General features: G+C 41.4%; 1 non-coding gene across 1 annotated transcript; it reads left to right on the top strand.

Moving 5' to 3' along the window:
• Positions 1–1,398: 1,398 nt before the first annotated feature.
• LOC131252236 (small nucleolar RNA R71) lies at positions 1,399–1,505 on the top strand. The gene has a single exon (XR_009174271.1). It is a non-coding gene; the product is annotated as a small nucleolar RNA R71 (small nucleolar RNA).
• Positions 1,506–5,929: the final 4,424 nt, after the last annotated feature.

Here is a 5,929-nt window from a genome sequence, read left to right as displayed (position 1 = left end):
CCGAATATGGTAACAAATTGACACTCGCCCCTAAATCAAGTAATGCCTTCCCGATCTTATGATCTCCTATGCCGCAAGAAATGGTGGGAGCTCCTGGATCCCTAAATTTAGGAGGGGTGTTATGTTGAATCATGGAGCTGAGCTGCTCTGCAAGGAAGACTTTCTTATGAACATTCTGCTTATTGAGTGCATAAATCTTTAAGAAACTTAGCGTAAGCAGGGACTTGCTTGATGGCGTCAAGCAATGGGATGTTGACTTGCACTTTTTGAAACACATCCAAGATTTCATCAAAGTTATTTCTTTTCTTTATTGGTGCCAGACGTTGAGGAAAGGGTGCTTTGGGCACATAAGGTGGCACATTCGTGGCTCTTGGAGAGTCAGAGAGTTTTTGGACTTTGGATGCATTGGTATGGCTCTCTGCTTCATCTTGATCTTCTGTTTTAGAATTTGATTCATCCCCAGGCATCTCTATTCCATTATTAATCTGCTTGCCTGACCTAAGGGTAGTGATCGATTTGGCCTGTTCATGATATTGCCCTTGGTTGGAATTAGAGCCAATCTCATACTGTCCCTTTGGATTAGCCTCAGGTTGGCTAGGGAACTTGCTCTTCTCTCTCTCACTCAATGTGGCAGCTAGTTGACCCATTTGTACTTCCAGCTTGGCAATGGATTGTGCATTTGCATGTAAGCTTTGCTGGTTGGCCAGTAAGGTTTGTTGGGTGTCTTTTTGGAATTGGAGAGAACTCTGCATGAAAAGATGGAGTGTATCCTCAAGAGATGGTTTCCTTGATTGTGTAGGCAGTTGTTGATATTGTGGAAATTGTTGAGGTTGTTGACTGCCAACTTGGAGGTGCGGTTGCATGGGAGGATTTCCAGATGGTCCTCCTTGTTGTGGTCCTTTTGCCCAAGAGAAATTTGGATGTCTAGCCCACCCTGGGTTGTATGTGTTCGAGTAAGGATCATTCCCAGATTTTTGAAAAGTGTTCATAGCATGAACTTGTTCATAGAGAAGTTCTGGGAATGCTGCACCAGATGGACAAGACTGCATAGGATGGGCAGGACTAGAACATGTGGCATATGCCTCGACTTGAGTTGTTTGTGGTGGTCCATTATTCAATACCAGAGCATCAACTTTCTTTGTCAGGTTATCAAGCTTGGCACTTAGCTCTGGTATGACTCCTATCTCATATATACCACCTCTCTTTTGTTGTTGGGGACTTCTATCACCTCTATTTGAATAATCCCATTGCTGGGAATTTTCGCACAAAGTTTCAAAGAAGTTCCACGCTTCGACATCACTTTTGGTCATGAATGACCCTCCACTGGTGGCATCAACCATGCGACGGTTCTGTGGTGTCAGACCGTCATAGAAGTATTGAACTTGTTGCCACTTCTCAAAACCATGGTGAGGACATTTAAGAAGCAAGTCCTTCCATCTTTCCCAACATTCATGAAAGTGCTCGCCCTCTTTTTGTGTGAAGTTAGTGATTTCTCTACGGAGGGCATTGGTTTTGTGAACGTGGAAGAACTTGTTTAAGAACTTCTTAGACAGTTGGTCCCATGTAGTGATAGATCCAACTTCTAGAGAATTCAACCATGCTTTCGCCTTATCCTTCAAAGAAAAAGGAAACAGGCGTAGGCGGATCGAATCGTCTGAGAAGTTTTGGAACTTAAAGGTGGAGCAAATGTTTAAGAATTCTTTCACATGATGATATGGGTCCTCTTTGTCCAATCCATAAAAGGATGGCAACAATTGTATGACTCCAGGTTTAAGTTCAAAGTGTGCTGCCGTAGTGGTTGGCAACACTATGCATGAAGGCGCATTAAATTGGACAGGAGCTGAATAATCTTTGAGAGCTTTAACTTCAGTCTCATTCGCCATTTCAACAGAATTATTTCTCAATCTTTCACGAATTGTTCTTTCAATCTCAGGATCAAACGGTGCTAGTTCTAAATCCAGAGATCTACGTCCTAGCATAAACTGTGAGATTCTAAAACAAGTTAAAATTATGTAAATGAGAATGGGAAGAAAGAACCCAGAAAAGGAGATGATTGATGTCTGAAGAAGAGCTCCTCCTTTTGAAGACAATGTTATTTAGCAGCTTCCTTCCTTAATTCCTATAAACAAAAAGAAAACAAAAATAAATTAAATTTACTAAAATAATGCTAGAAAAAATCCTAAGCAACGGTTAATTTCTAAAAAAAAAAAAAAAAAAAAAAAAAGTTTGTAATCTTAGAAAATAAAAGCTAAGTTAGTTTCTAAAAAGGGAAAATTTCTAAAAATAAATAAAATAGCCTGGAAATAGAAACTTTCTGAAAAAATATAACCTTAATTCTAAAAATAGAAATTAGAAAAAAAATAGAAAAATTGGAAAGAGATTACCAAAGTAGTAGTTTATGTCAGGTCCCTACAAAACAGGAAATAGGTTAGTTTCTAAAAAAAAAATTTTAACCTAAAGTTAGTCAAAAAACCTAGAATTATGATAAGAGAGAATCCTAAATCCAATTTGGAACGAAACAGTCCCCGGCAACGGCGCCAAAAACTTGATGTTTTATTTAAACCAACATGATTTAAATGATTTTTAAACTCGCAAGTATACGAATCAGATGTAGATACGGTACGTATTACGAGATCGTTCCCACGAGGACTGGTCGTCACAATTCAAATCTATGATTCTCCTTAACTAATCCAACAAATAATGGAATGAATTACTAAGCACAATTTTATGAAAAATAATTAATTAAGAACAGGGAAGAAAATTCAATCAGAGAGAGAGCACTAGGACTTTCGAATCCACCCCTAATTATCCTAACCCTTGTTTTGTCTGTTGATTGACCTTGATCTAGATTGATACCACTTAAATAGAGAAAGCACAATCTGTGTCCTTAATCGGGCATACAGACTGTCTAATTCCTTTAAGCAATGCCATGAATGACATATCCCATATCCTTGGTCGGGCATAAGGGATGTACAATTCATTAAAGCATCCTGTTTCTTCCTCTATAGGAAACCTGTTGTTGATCAGACACAAGCACCTATAATAAGCATCCAAACAACATCCATATATATACTTTGGTCAAGTTCATAGATGGAGAAGTATAGAATTTAAACCCATAAAGCCCACTTAAAGAAAGAAATAAATTAATTGAAATTCAAAGTAAATCAACCAATACAAGAGATAATCAAATTAGGGGCTTCATCTCAGCCCTAGCTGAGAGATTAGTGACCCATAAAATCCATGAAAAATATTAAATAAAATTCATAAAAATTAAACACCAAACCAATCGATCTCTCTCTTCTTTCTTCTCTTTCTTCTCTTTCTTCTCTGATCTGGAATCCCCTGGTTCTGAATGGTTCTGAATGCCTTTCCCACGTCCAAAACTCCCATTTTATAGCTGCTGGATGGCTGAGGTCTGTGGCAGAGTCGTAGAAGGACTCGGAGTACAAATTTTCGCAGCCGTGATCGGTGGGCCCCACAGAGGCATTTTCTGGAAAATCTACCCCATCCATTGGATTCAGGACGAAATTTCAGTTAAGAATGGGTAGTTTTGAAGGTCCATTAGCGCGGCCCACAGAAGAAATCTAAAAAAAAACAGTTTTGAACGTCACAAGACGGCCTGTTTGTGGCCTCTGTATCGCACACGTGTGTACGCATGGGCGAAGAATATCAACATGGTTTTGAAGCTCTCGAAGCCCTCTACACGATGGACGGGTCAGATCGGCCGTATGCGTGACGTACGGGGCCCACAAACCTTCGCAAAAACGGCCAGCGGAAGACGCTACGCGGACGCCAAACCGACGCTGCGATGATGGTGGGGCCCATTCCTGGACTTTTCACAGGAATCCACGTCGTCCATTGGTTTCAGCTCGAAAAATCAGTAGGAATTGACTAGTTTTGGGGTGGATTCGGTGCAACCCACGGAGTTTTGAACTCACCGTCCATTTTACGTTTTTTCAGCGATCAACGTCCGTACATATGTATGGAACCAAACGGACATCTAGGCGATGACGATATCGACCTCAGGAAGCGGATGGACGGTTTGGATTGTCCATTTGGACAATAGGTGGGCCCCACAACCGACGACAACGGTCGGCTGCCGCGGACGCTGGAAACGGAGGTTTCCTTTTCAAAGACGTAGTCGGGTCAGCGCTGCTGACCCGACGCAAGCCCGTTCGGTGCTCGGTCAGTGCACATGTGCACCATGCACATGTCACTCAATGTGGGGTCCACTGTGATGATTTCGAGAAATCCAATCCGTCCATCTTCTTTGTCATATAATTTCAACCGTCAACACCAAGTTTGAAGCAGTTCCAAATATCAGGTGGGCCCCAAATTGGAGATTAACGGGCTGATTTGTCAGTTGGCTCACTTCCCGAGATCTTTAATGGCTGAAATTTAATATGTACGGTTAATTTACGGCCCTCATCCCATGTATTAAGTTTCGAACTGATCGGATAGCGGGAACCATGTGATCTTGCATTCTGGACCCTTTTCGGGCCCCTTTGGCTTGCTTTCCTCAGATCCCAGGCATGTAAAATCTTCATTATTGGTTCTCTGGAGTCCATCCTGTGCCCTGGAGACTTTGGATCATGAAATCCAGCCTTTAACATCAATTTTCAATTAACGCTCCTCACTTCATCCTGTAGCAAAAATACAATTAAAATATGGCATTAAACCTTATCATGTACGTAAAATCAGGCAATTACTGGGGTCTGATATGCAATATTTGACCCTGATCAGCCACAGGCCATCATACATAAAAAAAAACAATGGAGAGAGAGAGAGAGAGAGAGAGAGAACGGAGAGGATGGAGGGGCCCCGCCACTATGGGCCCTTCTTTGATACAAAGACTACATCAAGGTGGGTCCCACCATAAGTGGGGCCTTACATCACAAAAATTAAAGAGATGAAGATCCAAGATCACCCACCATCTTCTTTTTGCTCCCTTGGATTCCTTTGCTCTTTAGCTTCGATCCTAACGGAAGAGATGGAGTTTGGATGGTTGAGATGGGAGATGAGAGGGTGGGAAGTGGGCCACATTAAAGCTCCTTCTTAAGAGCTTGGGAAGAATGGACGTGTGGTGTTTTGGGTTGCTTGGAATGGAGCTTGAGAAATGAGAGAGGGTTGTAAGGAGAGAGAGAGAGGGATGGGTGATGGAGTGATGGATGTGGTGAGTGATGGGTGTGTAAGAGATTGTTGACTTTAGGGGTAGGTTGTGTAAGAAAGGTATGGGGTGTGTAAGAACTTTTTGACTTATGGGGTTACTTGGGGATGAGTGTGAGGTGATGGTGTACTTAACCCTTGATGGGATTGATTGATTGATTGAGGTGACATATTGTAGAGATTCTCTTAGGTTTTGCAACGTGCGTCATTTTCCTCAAACTGAATGCGGGCCTACATCTCCTGGTCAGGGTATCGGATCGGTATGCAAGATATGGCGTTGGAACCGCGATGAGGTACGGTCGCAATGGTACAAGTCTCGAATTAAGCTGACTCAAATCTACGGGATACGACTTAAGGTCGTGCGCAAATATTGATTATAGGTCGTAGGTTACCGGAATTCGACGGGAAGGATTACGGGAATTGATGGAACAGTATGGACTAGGATACAGGCTTTATACTAGGGCTAAGAGGTGAAGCTTGTAGTTTGTTTGGATGTTTATCTTACTTTGATTCATGTTTATGTTGAACTTCATTGATTTCTAGTTTGAATTAAGGAATATTTTCAGTTTTCTATGATTTATTGTGACTCAAATTACAATAAATGTCGTGATGGCCTTGAATATCTTCTTATCTATTTTGATGTTGTTGAGATTAGTAAAATTCGTGATTCACCATTGTCTCCTAGGCATGGTGGATGGATGAATTCCCTTCCAATCATGACAATGGTTCTTCATGTGTGAACTATTTCAATTAGAAGTTCAGA

This window comes from Magnolia sinica, chromosome 7, assembly GCF_029962835.1.
Source record: "Magnolia sinica isolate HGM2019 chromosome 7, MsV1, whole genome shotgun sequence".
Classification (NCBI taxonomy): Eukaryota; Viridiplantae; Streptophyta; class Magnoliopsida; order Magnoliales; family Magnoliaceae; genus Magnolia; species Magnolia sinica.
Note: the sequence above shows the minus strand (reverse complement) of the source record. Positions and strands in the feature narration are given on the sequence as shown.